Source organism: Ursus americanus, chromosome 5 (assembly GCF_024610735.1).
Source record: "Ursus americanus isolate L20-20 chromosome 5, mUrsAme1.1.p, whole genome shotgun sequence".
Lineage (NCBI taxonomy): Eukaryota > Metazoa > Chordata > Mammalia > Carnivora > Ursidae > Ursus > Ursus americanus.
The window spans coordinates 69,993,853-70,019,403 of NC_142131.1; positions in this window are offsets into that span (position 1 = coordinate 69,993,853).

The following is a 25,551-nucleotide window of genomic DNA, read 5'->3' on the forward strand; positions in this document are numbered from 1 at the left end:
AACATTAGTAACTTCACAGATGACTTTAACAGCAGATTAGGTATAGAAAAAGAAAGGATTGGTGAACTCAAATACAAATCAAAAGAAAAGATCCACATGATGTGCAGAGAAGAACAGTGGGGTGTGATGGCAGAATAGAGGGTAAGAGAACTGTGGGATTCGGTAATTGGAAGTGACTAGAGTTCTAGAAGGAGAAGCAGCAGCTACTGGGGCTGAAGCAACATTGTGCTTGAGAATTTTCCAAAACAGATGAAAGGTATCTACCTACCACAGATTCAAGAAGTCTGGTGTAACCCAAACGATATAAATGCAAAGCGAACCAAACGAAGACCCATTTTGGTAAAACTGATGAAAAACCCAACTAAAAAGACAGACTTAAAAACAACTAGAGAAAAAAGAAAAGATATTATATTCAAAAAAGCAGCAACAAGACTGAGTTACATAAAGATGAATGTCAAAAGATATTCCATTGTCTGTCGGGATGGCACCTTTAATACACTGATTATAGAATAAATGCCAAAAAATTTCGATTTCCGCTGAAAATATTCTTGAAATATGAAGATAAAAGTAGCTCATTTTAAGACAACAAAAATGTATTATTTATTACATGAAAGCCTACACTAGAAAAAAAAAAAAGAAGAGAGTTCTTGAAGTAGAAGAAAAGTGATCCAATTTGGAAATTTGAAAATACAGGATGGAATAAACAACAAAGAAAGGGCTAAACACATAAGTAAATATAATGAATACGGGTTATACAAACTCATGACTAGAATTTCGTATGGTATTTTAAACGTATATACAACTAAAATGCAGGCAAAGACAGTACAAAAGGAAGTAAACAGAGTTACTATTTTCTATTGTTTCGGATTTATTGGGGAAATGATAAATCTGAGAGTTTTTAGTCAATTGAAAGAGGTATGTATGTTATAACCTCTAGGGTAACCACTAAAAAAATAGAATAATTAATAAATAACACATTAATAGATGGAAATGAAATACCATTTAAAAATTAAATAATCCAAAACGAGGCACTTAAGGAACATGAAAGAATATAAGGCAAGAGTATAAAAAAAATGAAAACAAAGAGAAAGACATCAGATATAAACTTAAATAGGCAAATGGACTGAATAATACAAGTAAAAGTCTATGATCCACAGCGTAAAAATGCCATTCTTTAACTATAAAGACACAAATCTGAAAATAAAGCATAGAAAACAAACATACTGTTTATCTCTTATTACACAACAACCCTCAAATGTGGCAACTTCACACAACACACATTTGTTATCTCACAGCTTCTGTGGGTGAGGAGTAGGAGATGACTTAGTTACCCGATTCTGACTCGGTGTCTCTCACGAGGCTGCCATCAAGGCTGAGCTGGGGCTGCCTTCATCTCAAGACTCATGTGACAAAGTACGGGCTCCCAAGCAATTCACACAATCTCTCCCAAAAGGCTGCGTTATGACATAAAACCCGGCTTCCTCTAGGGCACAGGGTTCTAGACAAGAGCAAGAGAGCACACACTACGTTCTTTTTATAACTTAATATTGGAATTGACAACCTATCACTTTTGCTGCATTCTATTCCTCAGAAGTGAGTCACTGAATCCAGCCCACAAACAAGGAGCAGAAATTACACAAAAAAATACTCATCTATAGCAGATTCTGATAAATTATGTATTCACACTGAACCCCAAAAATGGGAGTTCTCAAAACAGAACCTTTGAGGAGGTCTGTGCTATCATTTTCATATGAACTAAAATATTATTTGATTGCTTGCTCTCATGTTCAACACAGTATACAGTGGAGTTTTCCAGAGGAAACATGACATGTGGTATCACCCTTAGTCTGGTGATGAATGGGATATGTGACTGTGTATTCCTGTGTTTTAAAACTTTCTCAGCTTTAATTTGTAATAGAATAAATATCAAAATATGTGTCCTGCATTATCAGAAGATCTTTGGGAACCTCAATTTTTAAGAATGTGAAGGAATCCTGAAACACGTTTAAGACCAAGATTTAGGGTTAAGTTACTGAATAAATGTAGAAAAAGTAACAAAAAGGAGTAATGATATTTTAAATGCTTGATTACTCAGTGAGAAGGCAAAAATGAGGGGAAAAAAGATGAAAAGGTTGACAGAAAACAGTAAGCTTAAGATCAAATATATCACTTGTTACAACAAGAGGTATTATAAATCACATAAATACCATGTTAAGTGAAAAAAGCCAGAATACAGTCCTAATGTAGGATTCCTTTTATAGAAGTTCAAAAAACCAGAGAGTAATCTATCATTCTGGAAGTCAGACAACGTGTTGCCTTTGTGGTGGGTAACATCTGGGGTGGGTATCAGGGGCCGCTGGAGAGGGCTCTGCAGGGATGATAATATTCCTCGTCCTTACTCCTAGTAGTGGTTTATGCAGGTACATTCATTGTGCCAAATGTCACTGAGCTGCCAACTTTGTTATGTACATTGTTCTGTATCTTTCTTATTCACACACACAAGAGTTAATGTAAAGAAAATGGAGGGTAACCCCCACTCGATTGGCTGCATCAAAGACCTGCCCACACCTGTGTGCGGTGTGGAGCTCTATCATTTCCTCTGACCTGTCCCCTTATGCATTTCTATGTACACTGAGACAAAAAATGTAGTTAATTCCACTTCTATTAAATTTTCTGTAATTTCAATTCATCAGTCCAATTCAAATTGCAGCCATGTCATGGTGTCGTAGAGTGTCGAGTTCAAAACAGACTTAACTTTTACATTCCCACGACAGATTTTCATAAAGACTGTCTCCTATCTAGTTCAGATGTTTACCATCCATTCAAAAACGCCTTCTTGCCAAAGCTCCTATGGATCCGAGTAGTCACCTAGTTGGAAAAACATGATTTTATATGAGGAAACTAAGACGCAAAAGGTCTAAGGTTTTTGTTTTTGTTTTTTTTTTAATCTGGTCATTTCCCCCATGAATCTTCTCTTGATCAACTAGGTCCCATTTCCCTTAGTCTGAATGACATTAGTACGGAGTTCCTATACCAGTGAAAATATATGTACTGGCTCTATATTATTAGACGTTTTCTTGTGGACTTTTGATAGGCTTTGACTACTTTATGTGTCCTTTTGGGTCAGTGGCTGTCTGACTTATTTTGTTTGTTTTATAATCCTGGGGATCTGTCATTATTCTTTCACTCTAGTAATTAGTAAATGTCCATTCATGCATGCATTCATTCACTCAACAAATATTTGTTGAATACCTACCATGAATCAAGCAGTTAAAAAAGTCCTTCCTCTTCATACAACACAGACCCCAATATAAATTATTTAATTAGTAAGGAAAAAAAATAATAAAATATTGTATGTAGTACGTTACATAGTGATAAATGTTCTGGAGGAAAAAACAGCCCATGGATTAACCTTCAAATACAGCGGTTTTCATGCTGCTTTGAGATCTCTGAGCTCACTGTGAAGATCTCTTTGGAGCGTCTACAGTGAAAAGCAGTTCAAATGGCCAACCTCCCCAACCTGGCTTTGCTCACAACATATGCTTTTATCTCTTTTACATAAAATGTTGCCACATACAATTCCACTCGAACAAAACACTCCACAGTCAAAAATTAATTCAATAGATTTTTCAGGTTCTAAAACATTTCAGCTTCTCAAAGGGACAAATGGTGTTTCTGGTTACAGACCACTGTAGAGTTACTGAGTGAAATTCGTTCTGTGTTTTCTATTTTTGTTCTAGAATTATAGGTTGTATATGAGCAGGTAAGTTTATGGTGCTGAGAAGGACAGTATAACCCTCATTTACTCGACTCTAATGGCTGCTGAGCGACCTTTCTAAAGATAATGGGGTGTCCTGTGTGCATTTGTCTGTATATAAGTAATAGAACCATTAGATGATTAAGAGAATGGCCGTATTTCAATGATGATTTACTTTTGTGCAATACTGGTTAGCCATGTGGAAATAGGTTAACATCCTCATGCTGAACCCAACACTTACTTTCATCAGTAAGTGCTAGCTCTTTTCAATTAACTTCTCTGTCGCTAATCTGGAGGTACCACCATTAGAGGCATGAAAGGCACACGAAAATTACTTCAAAGAGAGCAGATGTATTTTTAAAAGGGAAGCCATCACGGTTGAATAGCAACCAGAGACATGAGAGAAGATCCTTTTTAAGTCTACGTCTAATTGAATCAGCGCTGAGACAGCTTCCATGATTGATGACGATGATATCAGTGATGGTGATGTAAAGGTTATTAAGCACCCAACACGTTCTGAAAGTCACGTGGCACATGTCCCTTTGAAAGATAATACCTTTGCCATCAGAGGTTTTTACCTTCTAAAAACAGATGGGCAAGACTACAACATACGCAGGTACACATTCATCAAAAATATATTTGAATATATTCCTTTCTTGCAAAAGTTGAATAGTTAGAAGTAGGATAATAACAAAGAGAACAACAGATAAAGGGAAAAGATGTGGTATATACTTGGAAAACACATTTAGGAAGTGGGAGGAGGCAATAATTCAAGGAGAGGTAACAAAAACATATTTAAAGACAGGTGTTAATCTATGTGAACGATACCTCTGTATACCTGAAATTGAATAACCAGCCCATTCCATGCATCACTGGCTTTCTTTTGAATAAAGTAGACATGGATAAGGGTTTCAAATGAGTATCAGGGGAAACATCAGGGTATTTGATCTATTTAATGTTTTTTGGAGTAGGTAAATTATCATTATTTTTCAGACATGTGAACGGAAGCTAGTCCCATTCTTAAGTTTCAAAAGAAACAGTGTATATTAACAGGCACAGATAGAGAGATGGGCTTTTCATTTGGAATACATTTCATCCAGAAGCATGAAATGCTAATTTTAGGTGTGGAAGTGGTAATTACCTAAAATTTAATTTGAAAAATATTACATTTCTGACTTTTTAAAAACTATCATTTTTAATAGTATTCCATCTGTGTTGGTGCCAAAAGCACTGAACTGAATCATTGAATATTTCTGAATAATTTCAAAGACTTAACAATCCAGGACATGATAAAAAGGGAATGAAATTTAGCAACCGTGTTATTTGGATTTTTTTTCTCCAAGAGGATACAGACAGAAGCCAAACGGTTGATTTAAAATTCAAGAAATTCTCAGAAAGATATTGCTAAAAAGGTATTTAGAAGATGCAAGTCTGCTGAAATCCAAATTATCAGGTCACTTCTAATGGCTATGCGCTGGGTTGAATTTGCTCGCCCCTCCAGCAACATTGGCATCCCATGGGGACTTGTTAGAAATGCAAACTCTTAGGCCCAACCTTTACCCGATTAACAACAAACTCTGAGATTAAGGCCCAGCAATCTGTTTTCATAAACCCTCAAAGTGATTCGGATGCAAGCTTAATTTTGAGAACGGCCCCACAACACACTGCAGGCTACAGCTCACTCTAGTAACAAAAAATATCTTGAAGAAACAACTCCCTCAGAAATCTCTAAATTCATTAAAATCATCCTGAGAAATGCCTCAGGGACACCCCAAACCAGCTGTGAATCCCCTTGATGTCTCGCGACAATCAACTCCACATTCAGCTAGCTACTCAACTTGAACACTTTTTGGGAAACCGGTTGACACATTCTGTTCTCTCTCTTTTCCATGATACTATCAAGGCCTTGAAGCAGACTCACTTTTTTAAAGCTCTTTAATAAACAAACCTTCTACTCTGCTGGGGTCAGGGAGAGGAAGAGGAGGTACAAGAATTTTATTTTACTTTTTTGACATTTTATGTATTTATTTGAGAGAGAGCAAGAGTGAGAGAGATCGCAGAGGGAGAGGCAGAAGCAGGCTCCCTGCTGACCAGAGAGCCCGATGTGGGGCTCGATCCCAGGTCCCTGTGATCATGACCTGAGCCGAAGGCAGACGCTTAACTGGGTCACCCAGGCGCCCCGAGAATTTTAACAATATATTCAGTAATAGATTTGGGGGAGAATGTGACAGAACCTCTCTCACTGACTAAGGCAAATTAGAATTGCATGTCAGATCCTTGCCCTTCAGCTGCTATCAGTTACCAATACAATGAAACCCAACAGTGCTTCAGCAAAATGTAATGTTCAAATCAAATAATAATTTATTGAAATTCCTTCTTTTATTTTAGGAGACTTTGTACTTTTATGAGAAGATTTTGTTAGGTTAACATGCAATCCCTTTCAAATCTCCCAGAGCAAAGCCGATGGGAAATACTGGCAAGCTGGGAATTTATCTTTCTTTGGTTTGTAATATTATGTATGTAACATTATGGAGGAAAACTGGAACTTCTAGTGTATTCTTGCTTTCTGCCACCAGCACTTCTGGAGTCAGGGTCGAACGGAGTGGACCAAAACTATTTCAGCACTTGGATCTATGCAGATTATTTGAAGTTCTTTTTCCTTTTGGATCTGCTTAATACAGTCTGAGTCAGTGACATGAGGGCATGGGTAACAGTGTTGTCACAACAGTGAGGACAGAGAGAGAACCAAGAAGGCAGATTACTACTCTAACATAGCCAAGGGCTTGGTGAAGGTAGAAAAATATAAGCAAATTTCTTAACGTATATTTGTAACTTACATAAAACAAATATATGTAATAGGTGTTAAGTATGATTATTTTTAAACGATATACTTTCGTTAGGTTTTAGGATTAAATATGAAATCTCTGATTAATTAAATCCAAGTAATTTACTTAATGTCCTAATCATAGCAAAGGCAGAGATGGTGAGGCGTACAATCTGAAATCATTTTTTAAGCAAAAAAGCAGTTCGTATACCGTGAAACAACTATCACGTTGAAATTAACTTGGAACAGTCCTGGAAAAGTTTAGAAGTTCAGAGTTTTAATACTGATTTTTAATATACTGAAAGTAGGCATTTTAGACTTTAAGTTGAACAGTGAAATCTCACCGAAATTTAAAAAAAAAAAAAGAGAGAGATTGTAGTCTTAAAAGTTCCCTTGAATGCAGGAAAGCCTCTTTTCTAAATGTTGTTTCCTCTCAATTTAACTGTCAAAAGGTTAATTAGCAGTCAGACACCCACAAAAGCTTTGTTCTTTCCCTACTGAAATTCTCTCAGCCTGCAGCTGTAGGGCCCTTCCAAGGCCCCTGCTCATTACCCAAGTCCCCTTCACTTCCTCAGCTCTGGGACTCTGCATCACTCTAAATCAGTTGGACTAATTTTTGGGGTGGATCACTGTTAATACTCATTAGATATTCAAATAATGTCCTAAGAATCTGTGGAAGTTAAATGGCATTAAAAAAGACCAACTGAGCAAACTTTAATGTATATGAGAAAACCCTCTACGAATTTCTGAATTTTTTTTTCAAGTAACAGATACTTCCAGAGAAAAGCCATACCTTTACCCTCTTAGAAAAAGAATTTAGATATTATGTCATTAAAAAGTGAAAGACAAGGGCTTGTGGATGGCTCAGTCGGTTAAGCGTCTGCCTTCAGCTCAGGTCATTATCCTGGGGTCCTGGGATCGAGTCCCACATCGGGCTCCGGGCTTGGCGGGGAGTCTGTTTCTCTCTCTCCCTCTGCCTGCCACTCCCCCTGCTTGTGCTCTCTATCAAATAAATAAAAATCTTTGGAAAAAAAAAAAAGTGAAAGACAGCATGGGGCACCCAAATTACAGGACATTTTAATTCATAAGTTTGGGTTCAAATCATATCAACTGCATCTCACTGACTCATTAATTAATACTTAGTATTTAAGTAATAATCACCAAATATATACATAGCTTTATCTTAAATGATAAAACTGTACTCTATTTATAGAAAGTTGTAATCCAAATAAAAGCATGATATATTTATAAATCATTTAGCATTATAACTGAGGGAGGAAAAATGTGTTTTTAAATAATTTTAAAGATACTAAATATATTTTGACTCCTAATGGTTGGCAATTATAAGTCAACATTAAACATTCAACTTTCTACCTCCATCATATGCTAAAATTTTAAGTTCCATGAACATTCAACTTTCTACCTCTATCATGAGCTGCTGCCTGTGGAGTGTCCCACGACACAGTTATTATCATCTTCATGACTTGACATATGCTATTTTCCTTTTTGGAACCACTAGTCTCTCTTTTCCTGCATTACTATATTTTATTATTTTATTTTATTTATCTTATTTTATTTTATTCTATTTTTTAAAAAGTAATCTCTACACCTAACATCTGGCTTGAATTCACGACCCCAAGATCTAGAGTTGCATGCTCTGGGGCGCCTGAGTGGCTCAGTCCTTAAGCATCTGCCTTCGGCTCAGGTCATGATCCCAGGGTCCTGGGATCGAGCACCACATCGGGCTCCCTGCTCGGCAGGAAGCCCGCTTCTCCCTTTCACACTCCCCTTGCTTATGTCCCCTCTCTTGTTGTCTCTCTGTGTCAAATAAATAATCTTAAAAAAAAAAAAAAAAAGAGTTGCACGCCCTACAGACTGAGCCAGCCAGGCACCCCTGCTTTTGCCCAACTTCAAATACCTTCTAGTCACTCAATGGACCACTGCAGTCAATCTGTATCCCAACTAATTACTAACACAAAAATCACAAAGGATCTCAATATTTCTACATAGTGCTTCGTTGGTGATTGGTTTCATTATTAGATTTCATTATTTACACCAAATGGTAAAAGATGAAACAAAATTATTAGGTACCTAATACCAGCTTTTTAAAAACATTATAGACTATTTTTTTTAGTGAAGTTTCAGGTCTAAAGAAAATTGAGCAGAGACTACAGAATTTCCATACCCACCTCTCTGCTTCTCACAGTTCCTGCATATTCGTATCTTGCATCAGTGCAGCATATTTGTTGTAACTGATGAACCAATATTGACACATTTTTAATACTGACATTATTTTTCACTAAAGGCTACAGTTTACAATAAGATCCTTCGTTAGAGAATATGTATAATGTCATGTATCTGCCATTACAGTATCATACACAATAGTTCCACTGTTCTAAAATCCCCTGTTCTCCCATATCACCCACCCCACTTTCCTGAACCTCTGGCCACCACAGATTTTTTTTTTTTTTTACTCTCTATAATTTTGCCTTTTCCAAAAAGTCATATACTTGGAATCATACAATATATAGCTTTATCAGACTAACATCTTTTACCTAGAAATATATGTTTAAAGTTCCTCCCTATCTTTACATGTTCTGATACTTCCTTTCTTTTCTTTTTAAAGATTTTATTTATTTAAACATTCTTAAGCAGGATGGTCTTTAGCTTCCAAGTGTTTGACTTTCTTCCAATTTTTTTCTTGTGATTGAGTTCCAGTTTCAAAGCATTATAGGCTGAGAATATGGAGGGAATAATCTCAATCTTTTGGTATCGGTGGAGACCTGATTTGTGACCCAGTATACGGTCTATTCTGGAGAAAGTTCCATGTGTGTTGGAGAAGAATGAGTATTCTGTTGTTTTAGGGTGGAATGTTCTGTATGTATCTGTGAGGTCCATCTGGTCCAGAGTGTCATTCGAAGCCCTTGTTTCTTTGTTGATTTTCTGGTTAGATGATCTGTCTATTGCTGAGAGCAGAGTGTTGAGGTCCCCTACTCTTAACACATTATTATCAATGTCTCTTTATTTTGGTTAACAGTTGGCTTATGTGGTTGGCTGCTCCCATGTTGGGGGCATAGATATTTACAATTGTTAGATCCTCTTGTTGGACAGACCCTTTAAGAATGATATAGTGTCCTTCTGTATCTCTAACTACAGTCTTTAGCTTAAAATCTAATTTGTCTGATATGAGAATTGCTACCCCAGCTTTCTTTTGGGGTCTGTTGGCATGAAAAATGGTTCTCCATCCCTTCACTTTCAGTCTGGATGTATCTTTAGGTTCAAAATGAATCTCTTGTAGACAACATATGGATGGGTCATGTCTTTTTATCCAATCTGCAACCCTATATCATTTTACGGGAGCATTTAGGCCATTCACGTTGAGAGTGATTATTGAGAGATATGATTTTAATGTCATCATGTTGCCTGTGAAGTCCTTGTTTCTATAGATCATCTCTGTAAATTTTGGTTCTATATTACTCTTGGGGTCTTTCTTCTTTTATAGAACCCCCCTTAATATTTCTTGCAGGGTTGGCTTCGTGGTCACATGTTCTTTCGGTTTCTGCCGGTCTTGGAAGCTCCTTGTCTCTCCATCCATTCTGAATAACAGCCTTGCTGGATACAGTATTTCTGGCTGCAGTTTCTTCTCACTTAGTACCCTGAATATGCCTTACCGGCCCTTTCTGGCTTGCCAGGTCTCTGTAGACAGGTCTGACGTTATTCTGATGTTCCTCCCTCTGTACGTAAGAAATCTATTCCCCTCGTTGTTTTCAAGATTGTTTCCTTGGATCTAAGATTTGCAGATTGTACTATTACATGTCATGGTGTCGGTCTGTTCTCATTGATCTTGGGAGGAGTCCTCTCTGCCTCTTGGACACGAATACTTGTTTCCTTCCCCAGATTAGGGAAGTTCTCAGTTACAATTTGCTCAAATATATCTTCTAGACCTCTCTCTTTCTCCACTCCCTCGAGGATCCCAATAATTCAGATATTGGAACGTTTCATTGTCACTAATCTCTTTCAGTTTGATTCCTTCACATTTAACTTGTTTTTCCCATGTCACTCCGTTTTCCTTCTTTTCTATCATCTTATCCTCTAACTCACTAATTTGTTCTTCTGCTTCGTTTGCCCCGGCAGTCAGAGCATCCAGTTTAGACTGCATTTCATTCATAGCATTTTTAAGTTTGGCCTGATTAGATCTCATGTCTGCCCTTAGAGAGTCTATATTTTTGTTAATATTCTTCTCAAGCCTAGATATCATCTTGATAATTGTTACTCTGAAATCCGTTTCTGAGATCTTGGTTATATCCATATCCATTAGTTCTGTGGCAGAGGCCACAGTCTCTGTTTCTTTCCTTTGTTGGGGGTTCCTCTTCTTAAGTCATTCTGATGAGAGATGGTTGCGGGAATGTACAGAGTCCAAATCACTGACCACAACCCAAGCAAGATGCACCTGTTTTATAGGGACCTTAGGGCTGTGGGCCTCTTGTTCGTTCAGCCTACCTTTGGGGGATGGGGGCTGCTGCGCTGTTACTCAGGCAACCCTGTTTGGGCAGAGCTTCCCTGCCCCCTGTGGGGGGGGTGGGGGATGGAATCAGTGAAAACCAGTCTTTTAGGACTTTTTTCCTCTGGTGGCTTTCCCTGGCAGCTTTCTGTGTCTCTTCTGAGAGTCAGAGCAGAAATGACCACATCCAAACCTCTGTCCCAGAACAGAGAGACTGCAGTCTGCTCTTCACTGAGCTCTCCAGGCCACATTGTCTCCGTTTCTGTCTGTGCTGCTAAAACCCCCCAGCATCCTAGGTTGTGCGCCCCACAGCGGCTCTCCCAGCCCTTGCTCCCAGGGCCAGGCATGTCTCTGACCTTTGTGCTTCTAAAACCTCCAGCCACCCCCAGTTCTTGCACGTCCCTGTAGCTCCAGGTTTCCTTCTGGGGGGCTGCTACAGATAAAGGGCTGGTATCCAAGATCTATAAAGAACTTCTCAAACTCAACACCCAAAAAACCAAATAATCAAGTCAAAAAATCGGCAGAAGATATGAACAGACATTTTTCCAAAGAAGACATATGAAGGGCTAACAGACACATGAAAAAATTTTCAACATCATTAGCCATCAGGGAAATTCAAATCAAAACCACCTTACACCAGTTAGAATGGCAAAAATTGACAAGGCAAGAAACAACAAATGTTGGAGAGGATGTGGAGAAAGGGGAACCCTCTTACACTGTTGGTGGGAATGCAAGTTGGTACAGCCATTTTGGAAAACAGTGTAAAGGTCCCTCAAAAAGTTAAAAATAGAGTTACCCTGTGACCCAGCAATTGCACTATGGGTATTCACCCCAAAGATACAGATGTAGTGAAGAGAAGGGCCATATGCACCCCAATGTTCATAGCAGCATTCTCCACAATAGCTAAATTGTAGAAGGAGATGAGATGCCCTTCAACAGACAAATGGATAAAGAAGATGTGGTCCATATATACAATGGAATATTACGAACCATCAGAAAGGATGATTACCCAACATTTACATCAACATGGATGGAACTGCAGAAGGTTATGCTAAATGAAATAAGTCAAGCAGAGAAAGACAGTTATCATATGGTTTCACTTATTTGTGGAACATAAGGGATAGCAGAGAGGACATTAGGAGAAGGAAGGGGAAAGTGGGGGGGGGGGGGCGGGGGGGATGAACTATGAGAGACTATGGATTCCAGGAAACAGTCTGAGGGTTTTAGAGGGGAGGGGGATGGGGGGATGCATTAGCCTGGTGATGGGTATTAAGGAGGGCAGGTATTGCATGGAGCACTGGGTGTTACATGCAAACAATGAATCATGGAACACGTCAAAAACTAATAATGTACTGTATGGTGACTAACATAACATAATAAAAAAAAGATTTTATTTATTTGAATAAATAAATAAATAGTCTTGCCTTATTCTCTTTGAATAGAGAGACAGAGTGCATGTGAGTGGGGGAGAGAGGGAGAGAGAGAATCCCAAGCAGATTCTGCATTGAGGGCAGAGCCAACATGGGGCTCAATCTCACAATCCTGAGACAAAATCAAGAATCGGACACTTGACTGAGCCACCCTGGCCCCCCACCTCATTTCTTTTTATCTCATGATGTGGATGAACCAGAGTTTTTTTATCCACTCACCTACAGAAGGACACGTTGGTTTCTTCCAGTTTGGGGCAATTACAAATAAAGCTGTGATCAACATTTGCACAGATCTTTGTGTGGACCTAACTTTTTTAACTCACTTGATTAAGTATGTGGGAGTGTTGGGTCCTATGACAAAATCACAGTTAGTTTTGTAAGATAGTTTCCAACTACCTTCCAAAGTAGCTGGACGATTTTGCATTCCCACCAACAATGACTGAGAGTTCTTGTTGCTCTGCATCCACACCAGCATTTGGCACTGTTAGTTTTTTGGATTTTAGCAATTCTAAAAGATGTGCCCTGGTATTTCCTTGTTTCATTTGTGCAATTCCCCGATGAGTGTCTTTTCATTTGTTTACCTGCCATCTGTGCATCTTTAGTAAGATGTCTGTTCAGATCTTTTATCATTTATCTGAATTGGGTTTTTCTCCCCCTTATTATTAAGCTTTTAGGGTTTTAAGTGCTCTCTATATATAGTTCCAATCCAAGGTCCATCATCAGTTTTGTGGGGGGGGGGGTTCTGTAAATGTTTTCTCCCAGTCTGTGGGTACCTTTTTCTTTTCCTAAAAGTGTCTTTCACAGAGCAAAGATTCTAATTTTATTATTTATTTATTTATTTATTTATTTATTTATTTATTTATTTATTTATTTTTAAAGATTTTATTTATTTATTTGACAGAGATAGAGACAGCCAGCGAGAGAGGGAACACAAGCAGGGGGAGTGGGAGAGGAAGAAGCAGGCTCATAGCGGAGGAGCCTGATGTGGGGCTCGATCCCATAACGCCGGGATCACGCCCTGAGCTGAAGGCAGACGCTTAACCGCTGTGCCACCCAGGCGCCCCAAAGATTTTAATTTTAATGAGGTCCAACTTATTTTTTTTTCTTGCATAGATCCCACTTACATTGTCTTATGTAGAAACTCATCATCACATTCAAGTTCACCCAGACCTTGAATCCTATGTGATCTTGTCATAATTTTATTGCTTTTCATTTACATTTAGGTTTATGATACAGTTTGATTTAGGTTTTGTCAAAGATGTGAGATTTGTGTTTATATTCTTTTTGGTTTCGCTGCTGCTGTTGTACCTGTGGCAGTCTAGCCGACCCACCATCCTTTCTTTAAAAGACTACTCTTTCTCCAATGACCTGCTGGTGCTCCTTTGTCACAGAGCAGCTGAATGCATGTGGCAGGTGTCTCTCTAGGCTCTCTATTCTTTTCTACTGATCGATGTGTCCGTCCTGTCAGCACTGCCACGCTGTCTTGATTACGGCAGTTTTATAGCAAGTCTGAACGTCAGATAATGTCAGTCCTTTTACTTTTGCCTTTTCATATAATCTTTAGAATCAGTTGGTCAACATACACAAAACAACTTGGTATGATTTTAATTGGGATGACATTTGAATCCGTGCATAAAGGTGGGAAGAACGGACATCTTAACCATATTGACTATTTTTAACCGCAAACAGAATAGTTTTTCCATTTATCTGGACCTTTATGAGAACTTCATCGTTTTTCACAAACAGATTTTGTACAACATTTGTTAGATTAGTATTTAAGCATGTAATTACGGAGTGTTCATGTAAGCAGGAAAGCAGCTGACTTTTGTATCTAAACCTTGTATCGTGCAACCATGCTATAACCAATTATTAGTTCCAAGAGTATTTTTATAAATTCTTTGTATTTTCTGTATAGACAATCATGTCATTTTTGGACAGCTTTATTTCTTTTGTCTTGCCTTATTCCTTTACTTCAAAGCTTCTGGTATGATGGTGAATAAGACTGGTGAAAGAAGACACCCTAGTCTTGTTCTCAATGTTAGGGAGAAAGCACCTGCTTTCTTACCATTAAGTGTAATGTTAACTATAGGTTTTGGTTCTGATCTGTTTTTGCAGAGGAAGTGCTACTTATCAAGTTGAGAAAGTTCCTCTCCATTCGTAGTCTGCTGGAAGTTTTTGTCAAGAGTGTGTGTTAGGTTTTGTCAAATGTTTTTTTCTGTAGCCACTGATATGATCTTAAGAGTTTTTTTCTTTAATCTGCTGTTGTAATGATTACATTTTTTTAATTAATTGACTTTTTGAAGATTGAATCAGCCCTGCATTCTTGGTGAGTTATATCTATCTTTTAGAGGAAAAATGATAGAAATCTTCTATAATCTCTTCCTGCAAATACATGCAAGCTTCCAAATTCATCCTGACAACAGCACTACCATCTTATTAGTCCCAGAGTCTCAAAACCAAAGCACAATTCACCTCTCCCATCATTTTCCTGTTACGCTTTAATATTTCATATATCATACTGACAACATCACTCAGCTTTCTTATACTTAAAGCCAATCCTAAGCCTTTTACTTCTACGCCCAAATATCATTGCTTCTATCCCTTTCTTTGCAGTCTCATTCCTCCTGTGATGTTCAGTCCTCTCGGCACTTTTGCAATAGCCACTCGGAGATCCTCCTCCAGTTTCTCGCCTCCTCCAACTATCCTTCCTGTATCAAAGTAGGAATGCCTGTATGCACAACTACGATCGTTTTACTTCCTCTCTTAAAAAATTCCATAGAAATAGGAACAAAAACTAGCTTGATAATCATGGCTTCTTACAACCTGAGTATGAGTTCCATGTCCAGACTCTGCTAATTCTTCCATCCAGACACCACTTCCCAACCAGTCCCTCAAGTCTCTGTTTAATTAAAACCACCTTTTCCAGAAACCTTTTGGACAATGAACATGTGCATGCGTAAATGAAAAACAGTAGTAGGAAACAGAATCTCTTTCCTCAAACAAAATTTTCTGTGGCACATGTCTCCTTCTATTGTGCATGACAAAGGTTTTAAAATACATTAATTATTACCTCTAGTAGACGATGAAAGTCTTTGGATAGATTCATTTCTGTTGTTAGTAGTTACGAGTAAAATTAGAATAATCAGGGTAATTGTAAAAAGCACCAGGGATACAAATGTTGTGTGAGCTGACAAGCCTTTTCAATATAACTTCGCATCTGGACCCAAGCCCAAACTTTCTTTCAGGAAATCCCTCTCTCTTCCCTGGTCAACATGTTAGGAAAGTAACCTTCTTCCAACTCTAGTCCTAGCTACTTTCTTTCCCATTCCCTTGCTTTATTTCCATAATAACCTCATCCCTACACTTCGTATCACCTAACTATTTCCTAACTTAACTGCTCTTTCTCCCAGTTTAAAGCCCCTCAAACACAGGAATGTTGTATGTTCCATTGTCTCACACGATGCCCAACACACAGCTGGCAGTGAGTAACAGCTGAAGAAAGAACTGAATGAATATCTGCCTCTGTGTTCTATTCTAACTGGGAAATAGAAAACAATGCAAAGAAGGCTAAGGCAACTTCTTGAATGTGAAAAAGAAACGATGATTCTGTAGGAGGTTTAAGTGGACTGAAGCGCTGTGAATTCTGCATTAAGGAAGGTAAACAGTCCCTGGGCATGGCACATGGCCTGGCTCATCCTTTCTAAGAAGCCAGTAAGTCCAAAGGTGGCATGGTTACTCTTCATTTTCCCTGCTCATATCATCGCTTCCCAGCTTAAGACATTATGTAAGCAGCTACTGTCAGCAAATGAAATCCAGCTGAGGCAAACCGATGGGAAGTGACTTGGCAGAGAAAATGACAGCAATAATGGGGAATAAGAAACCCCAGGCACAGGAGAGAAGGGGTTTGGGAGGCGAACTCCCAGGAAAGTCTTTATTACTAAAATAATAAATTGATTCTCTTGCCAGCATTGCTATTTAACAAGCAGAAGCAATGCCATGCCACATTTATCAGCCAAGTGAATCTAAACCGTTTAGTCTTATTTCCTTAAACTCCACATCCTAATAAATCGTAGTCCTTAAACTCTGGTGGCGTATCTAGGGAACTTGTGAAAAGTAAACACACGTGTACAAGTATGCGTGTGTTTATATACGCCAACAGGTGTATATGGAGTAACATACAGACATACACATTTAAAACCTCAGTAAGTTCTATATAGTCAATTCCCACCATTCGCCGTCGTCATGGTCTATAAAGCCACCACGAACAATGAGTTAGTGAATAATGAATTACTGCTCCCAGGGGAAATACAGTGTTAGGCTCTGGCAAGCCTCTGCCCGTATTTTCCTCAGCTGATCAATACCTAACCTTAGCTTATGTGTGTTTCTGTTTTAAAACATCTTATTTAATATAGAGTTGATTCTTTACCATTGAACTCACGGTTAACACCACTGTAACTCATGCCTGAAGGAAGCTTATCTTACACATTTCCTTCACGAGGCACATTGGAGCCTTGGTGCATTAAGGAGCAACAGACAGCATTTCAGCACTATATTTGGAAGTCACGTTAAATGGTGAAATTGTCAACAAAAAGTACAAAAATGTGAAAAATGTTGCCATTAAATGGATTGTGAAACGGACACTGATTTACAGTATGAGAGCCAAAAAAATAAGGCAAAGTGATGTCTTGTATGGAGTGGGGGGGGGAGCACCCCCGATTTTCCCCTCTCTGCACAGGTGCAAGACAAAAGCACCACTAATACTGATGTGGGGGTTACAAATAAATTTTAGCAGGTAGGTAAAAGCACCACAAATACCGATGTGGGGGTTACGAATAAATTTAGCAGGCAGGCGAACTCACACACATGCAAAGTCCACCAATAACAAGGTGTGAGTGTATGTGTGTTTACTATATACATTACGTATACACACTGCAGTGTGTACGTGTAAAAATTCAGAGAAAGAAAGAACTAAATATACATCTAAAAGTTGGCAACTTGACATATGGATAAAATAAGCACTAATTTTCTTTAAAAATTCTGTTACTGATTAATTAAGTCTTTTTACTTTAATTAGATATAAAAGTGACTTTTGAGAAATTCACAAAATATAAGTACTAAGGGCATGAAATCATTATTACCTCCAAAATTACTCTCCACTTCCAGAAATAGAAAGAGGCAAAACTGGTACTAAGAAGTAGCTGTAGCCCTGCCAAGAACCAATCCTATCATTGTCAGTCTTTGTCAATTTTTTCTTCAAGCTTTCATGTCACTGAATTTCTGCTTTTCTTAATACTTTGGATAGACAGTTATGACACATATTTCTAACTTAAGAGGACAATTTTAGAAACTGGACCACAGAGTTGAGAATCTACTAAAATCAGTAGCAGATTATAATGTAGCAGATGAAGTTCAAGGGATAATGCTTTATTCGTGCAACAGAAACCACGGGCCCAGCCTTTGGCTTGAATGGGTGGTGGAAATGGGTCCTTTTACGAGTATAGTAAGAAAACGAATGAGAAGAAGGAGAGAAGATGGAATGCATCACTTCCCTCTCGGTTGCAAAGCAGCCTCACAGTTTTTTAGAAAAATAAAAAGCTATTTTAAACTCAAGTATTAACAAATGAAAGAACTCTGGAAGACGGTTTTTCAGTTTCTCATAAAACTGAACGTATTCTGACCATACCATGCAATTGCACCCCTTGGTATTTACCCCAAAAGGATTGAAAACTTACGTCCGTATAAAAAGCTGCCCACGTTTGTTTCTATCGTCTTTGTTCATAACTGGCAAAACTCAAAGCAACCAAGACATCGTTCAGGAGGTGAATGGATAAAGTTGGGTGCCTGCCGACAATGGAATATTATCCAGCACCGAAACAAAATGAGCTATCGAGCCATAAAAACATGGAAGAAAGTTAAATGCATGTTACTAAGTGAAAGAAGCCCATCTGAAAAGGCTACAAACTTATGATTTAAACTCTATGACATTCTGGAAAAGGCAAGAATAAGAGAAGGTAAAAAGGTCAGTGGTTGCCAGTTGGCTAGGGGGAGGGATAAAAAAGTGGACCACAGAGGATCTTTAGGGCACTGACAATACTCTGATACCATAATAATGGGTACGTATCTATACACATTTGTCCAAAACCACAGAATACACCAACACCAAGAGTGAACCGTGCTGTAAATTATGGACTTTGATGATTATGGTATGTCAGCATAGGTCCAGAAATTGTTACAAATGTACGGCTCTGGTGGGGGGTGTTGATAATGAGGAAAACTATGCCACTGTGGGGGCAGAGGGCATAAGGGAAATCCCTGGAACTTTCAATTTTGTTGTTAACCTAAAAGCGCACTAGAAACAAAGTCTTCAAAATCTTTTCTTATTAAAAAAAAGATGAATGACTGATAAAAGTGTTTCTAAATGAAGATATACTATGTGGGGAGTTAAAAGACTTTGTCGGGTATTAGGTAAGAACAGTGTTTTTCTGGAGAGCTTACGTGGATTCTTTAAAAAGAAATTAAAGAATTAAAGAATTCAATGAATCTACCAGGTCGACAAATACGCTGAAAAAAGTTCTCTTAAACAAGTCATGACAACTCCTTTATTACTGTTAGAAATGCCGCTTAGAGGCTCCATCACGGCCACCCAGCAGTGATCTGAACTTTGCCAGGATCAGTAAACATCAGAAAGAAAATGGTCTATCCAAGACAGGCCTGTAATTAACCACGGAACTAATGTTTCGAAATTGAAAGCCTGTGTAGAACGACACAATCTAGAAGCTGGTAGAGAAAGTAAACATTGCCAGACAATGACCTGATCTTACAGTTCTCTGGTTCCTGTGTTAGAAAATTAAATACACAAATTAATTCTGTGGAAAGAGGCATGCCCAAAGCACAGTGACACAGTGACACCAACTACTGAAATTCTGATTGTAGACAGATCTCATTAAGAAAACCTTAACACACACACACACACACACACACACACACACACACACACACACACACATTATTCCTTTCTTCATTTCAGAGGTCTTTAGAAAGCCTTGAGGGCGGGGAGCTGGTTTTAAAAAATAAAATGTGAAACAAAATGGAAACAAAACTGAAGCATAGTGAAGAAATTCACCAAGGCAAAATCTTTACCGTTAACTATAGCTTACTTTTCCAAACAGTATAATAATGGTAATATTTGTTGACGGTTTATAACACCTAAGACATTGTTCTAGGCACTTTACAAATCATTACTGGATTTGCCTCCCAAAAAAACACCAAAACGTAGATGAGACTGTTATCCCAATTGTACACCTCTAAGGGAAGTGAGGTGGAGAGAGGTGACCTAACTCGCCCATGCGCACGGGGCGTAATGCTGGAGTCACCAGTTCAACCACAGAGCTCACCCTCTTAACCACTGCCAGGACCACACAAATCAGCTCTGATATACCAAGTAGCAAAAGTATTTTTCTTCTAGCCAGGACATTCGATCCTCACTCTGGGGTCATCTACCCTTTCTCTTCCCTTGCATTCTTTCTTATTCTCCCCATTTTCTCTAAGACCATTCTTCGTCCCCTCCATCTCTTTTTCATCCTGATTACTTTCCAATGGTTTTCTTTCCTGTCTTTAATAGGTCACTACAGAGAACGAACGTGCATTTTATCACATAAATTAAACGACTTTGTAGTACATACTATATTATCTACTTCCCCAAACCTATTGGGTAATTCATTAGATTTCTTGTTGCTTCTTAACATCGCAGGAGATGCTTAGTTAGTGACCTTGGTTAAGAAAATATTTCAAAGCCTTAGTCTACATAAATCGTAGTCATACGTCAGACCGAGCTGAGACTACAGATAATAAGCACTAACAAGAATAGAGCCCACTCAGAGATATACTGGTTTAACAGAACAAATTAAAAACTGACCCAGGGGTGCCTGGGTGGCTCAGTCCATGAAGCAGCTGACTCTAGATCATGGCTTAGGTCATGAACTCAGGGTCGTGAGATTGAGCCCTGCATTGGGCTCTGCACTGGGCATAGAGCCTGCTTAAGATTCTCTCTCTTCCTATCACTCTGCCCCTTCCCCTTCTCTAAAATAAATAAATCTTTAAAAAAATAAAAACGAAGAAAAACAAAAACTGGTCCAATTTGGCTCATAGGAGTTTTTGTTTGGCCCATGCTATACTTTAAACTTTATTAAACTAGTTGAAAATATTTATAACTCAAAAAAATACAAAAGAAAATCTGATTTTCTGGCTTCTCTTGATAAGTTAAATCCAATAAGCTACAGAACTACCCCTAAGGTCGGAGCATAGAAATTAAAAACTTGCTTCTGATTTGGTTTGTAACGTCCTATTTTTTACCAATTATTTCAAACTAGTTCTAAAATTGACCCAGTTTGGAAAATCACTAGTCCTTTTTTAAATACCAAGAATTTGAATATATGACACCTAAGAACACTGGAATTGACATTTTTGTGTAAAATAAGAAAAATCCAGAGGTCAGCCCAGAAGACAATGGGACTATGTCAAATCCAGAGCAGACATAAATCTTAAGAAAGAAATGTCATTCCTAAATAATAAAAGTGAGTCGGTGAAGGGCACTGATTACAAATTTTCAAGCTTTTTGCTACAGATAGAATTCTCTTTGTTTACCCCAAATGTGTGTGTCTAAAAAGCCTGGCTGAAGGGGCGCCTGGGTGGCACAGTGGTTGAGCGTCTGCCTTCGGCTCAGGGCGTGATCCCGGCATTATGGGATCGAGCCCCACATCAGGCTCCTCCGCTATGAGCCTGCTTCTTCCTCTCCCACTCCCCCTGCTTGTGTTCCCTCTCTCGCTGGCTGTCTCTATCCTGTCGAATAAATAAATAAAATCTTTAAAAAAAATAATAATAAATAAATAAAAAATAAAAATAAAAATAAAAAGCCTGGCTGAATGGCAGCCTCTACATTTTTGAATGCATAAAGCTTAGAGGTGATACCCAGGTGACAGAGGGGAGGCTGGTGGACCTGTCCAAAAGACTCATTTTCAGAACAAGCTCATGTTGAATTTAGATGGCATGTTACAGAGCCATAAAAAGGGCAAAATCTAGAACACTGCCTTTATTAATATTTCAGGTAAGGATGATTGTAAGGATGACTTACCGGATTATACTTCAGGTAAGTCAGGTTAAGACTTCAATCGATCTGACTTTGGACAGGGAGATGAGTATAAGAGGATGTTTAAAAAGGATCCCTCCTCAAATTACCTACCTGGTACACAAATGCCCAGGATTTAAAATTAATCTGAAACACAGGTGTTCATTTCACAATATCAGGAAACTACTCCAAACTTTGAGTCACAGTTTCTTTTTTTTTTTTTTTAAGATTTTATTTATTTGATAGAGACAGCCAACGAGAAAGGGAACACAAGCAGGGGGAGTGGGAGAGGAAGAAGCAGGCTCCTAGCGGAGGAGCCTGATGTGGGGCTCGATCCCAGAACGTTGGGATCACGCCCTGAGCCGAAAGCAGACGCTTAACGACTGTGCTACCCAGGCGCCCCTGAGTACAGTTTCTGCTCTTTCACCAGTGTCCCTTCCGTGCCTCTCACACAAGCTGAGACCGGCAGGCCTCGGAGAGCAGAGCTGGGTGTGGAGGCAAAGCCGTTGAGCGCAGGGGCAGAGAGGGTGACTGCGAGTCTCCCTAACGTTATCTATTAGGATATTTTAGAGAGGCACATTAAAAATTCAAATCGTGGCCATTAGAGGAGGTTGCTGTGGCTTTCAGAACTCCTATAAAACAAAATAAAAATAAGTAATTGAAAAACTGCTGACATTTCCAATTAACCTTGCATTCTTTGATGGTTCTTCAGACAAATTACTGGTGAGGAGCTCAAATATAGCTCCTGGCTGATGCCAGCACGCTCACTTCCCTTGGGACTGACATCGTATGACGGTGGCCACTGAGAGTTCTATCATTTTTTTTTTCATTTTCAATAGTATTTCACTACCATTGTGCTGCCGTGGATACCTCCTTGAAGTTCTGTACCTCTACTCACTATTGGCATTCACCTGTTGCATTCTTTTGTTCCATACTAACCTCTTACTGAGTCAGGTCATTTTTGTCCCCCTTGACTGCTGATAAAGCTTGCACCCAGGCAATTACTTTCTCTCTGTTTGCCCATCAGCAGTTTAGTATTTCTGAAGTTCATGAACCTTTGGAAAGAACCCAGATCTGTAAGACGCCTCCCAGAGCAAACAGAGCTCGACACAGAGCAGAAGCCTCTTTTCTGGTCTTTGCTTCAGGATCACCAGTTGCCCACTGGGTCCAAGGTTTCTTAATCCCATTTTCAGGGCTTTATGGCTTTATAGTCATTGGGTTTACATGAGCCAATATTTACTTTTCCAATGCCCTTGATTTTAACACTCCACACTGCTTTGTCCATTATTATAGACAAATCCTACATAAGAGATGCCCGCAAAGTCAGCTCCTGTGGTAGACCTCCTGGCCTCACGGGCAGGAAAAGTATCCGGAAAAAGACTGTGAAAAAACAGAAGGCAAAAAAGGATAATGATGAAGGCAGATTAGAAAAGATCAAAGACCAGGGCAGAGGGAACAGAAAGCATTACACAAAGATAAAGAACTGACTTCTGCTGAGTCTTCTGTTGTCAAAATCAGTGCTGGGTGTTTGTGTGTGTGTGTTTCTGTGTGTATCTATACATACATCTAGTCAAGAGTCGCAACTGCCCAGGAGAAAATATTTTACCTCCTTGAGGATAAATGAACTGAGAATTAAAGAGGTTAAAAAAAAATCTACCCAAGATTATATACCCACCAAGTTAAAGAACTATTCAAAACCAGATCTGGTTACATTTTTCTCCTGAAGCACAGGGATGCCTTAACAACATTTTTTTCATCAATTTTAATGATGCATGTCTTGGGTTGGATCCGGGAGAAGCAGAGCCTGAGACCACGCTCTGAGTGAATAGACCGAGGGAGTGCTCTCAGTAGAAAAAGACTGAGCGAGGCAGGATGGGGCAAGTAAAGAAGCTAAGAGGGAAAAAAAAAATGTTCTTCCCGGTCCCATGGAAAGGACTCTGAGCACTTAGCAGCACCTGGGGATGGGCGTTCTTGCTACTGACATTTGGACAAGCACAGACAACGGGCTCCCGCTCCTTGGAGGACATACTTGCAAACAGTTCATACAAGCGTAAGTTCTTCTTTTACCTTCCTTCTGGAACACAGATACAATACTCTCCATGTGAATTTACCCTGGAGAATGCAGAAAATTACACTTCTAAATTACAGTTAGGAAACCGGAAAATAAATGTCACAAAGCTCCAACCTTGAAGTGATAAAAGAAACCCTTGTAAATTAGAAGCAGATTTTTTTTGAAGGATGGAAGAAAGCAAGACTCAAATGGCTGAAATACCCCATGATTGCAGAAATGCTAAGTCGGAGAGCCGACACTGGGACACAGTTTATCCAACCCTGAAGTTAGTTTTCATCCTAAGTAAGCTGTGAATTTCCCTTACAGTAACATACTGAAAAATCACCTTTTGGACTGGCTGAAGAGAAATACCGATTTCCTAGCTGAGATCATTATTTCAGGTCATGGAGCCAAATCATAGCTGATTCATGTTATTGGATTTGTTTTTCAAACTGGAACTTCGGAACATACATTAACGAACTGTTATAAAGAATGCTGGAACTCCACATTTAAAATAATAGTTTAAATTTTGTTTTCTTTCTACATTTGCTACATAATGAAATTGTTAATAACACAGCTTCAGTGCCCATTGAAGTCTTCGGTTCACTTTTGCTAATTATAAGCAGATCAATTGTTATGAGAAGTAGAATGTGATATGATATATACATATATATTTTTTTTTTCTTTAGTGAAGAGAATCATTTTCTGGATAGTTAGATTCCAAATGACTTGGCAAGACAGAAAGTCAATGAAGTACAATAAATAGACCCAGCGGAAACATTTTTCCTAAACAGCCCAGTCTAAAACACTCATTCTTCAGATAATGTCAAGATTGGATTAGCCTGGTTAGGGAATCACATTTCCTAAATGAAATTTTGCAGCTGAAATGCCAAAGTTTTTATCATGCTATTATACCCCTGAGAAAAATAACAAGCAGACTATTTCCCTCTTTTCCGGGAATTTGGTAGGAAGCATTAAGTCATTTCCATAGAAGAACCAGATTTCTCCCTGACTCACTAGTACTACCAATTGGGATTAGCAGAGTATCAAAAAGTAATTGCAAAGAACAAAAATTGTTGCCTCAATCACAAACCTGCACAGTCTTCAATAGTGAAAATATTTCCATTTTGGGCTTTAGAACACTAATATCGAAGGACCTTGCAGAGAAACAACTCAATCGACCAAACCAAAGAGATAAGCACTCCTACCCCTCACCACCAGCCACATGGACAGAAGCCATAGTCAATTGAGTCTGAAGACAGTGAATTACCCCCTCTATCTTCAGATCCAGGGTTAGGAGTCGTACTGATGTTGACAAATGCCCTGGGCATCATGAAAAACCATCAGTTGTAGTCACTTTAGAGACAGGTAAGGATGACAAGGGGTTTCCAGGGGAGTCTGGTGCCTTCAAGGTCAGCAGTAAATGGAGTGACAAAATACATCAGGTAAGCAGGGTGCAGAAATATTCATTTACGGACATTCCACACCCCACCACTGTATTTCATGAAAGAAACGAACACAGGATTGTATGACCCCTATTTTATGCTGACTTGTCAAGTCTTAGAAAGTATTTGATTCCAGACTGTTACTTCTGAGGGTCAGTCCTCTGATATAAAGAAACTCTAAAACCAATATTGTGAAATAATCTTCCCAGGGGGAAAAAAAAAGAGCAACTTTTCCTTAAGACAAAATGAAAATGTGAGATCTTTGATAATAACTGGATAGAAATTGTATTTCTTGAACTACCGTGGGTAAAGCAGCAACAGAGGATGTGTGAACAAGGGAATTCTGGGTTCTCAGCCTCTCTTATCCTCATGGCGCATCATGCCGCAGTTAGATTTTCGGGGTGCACTTTCAAGGGTGCC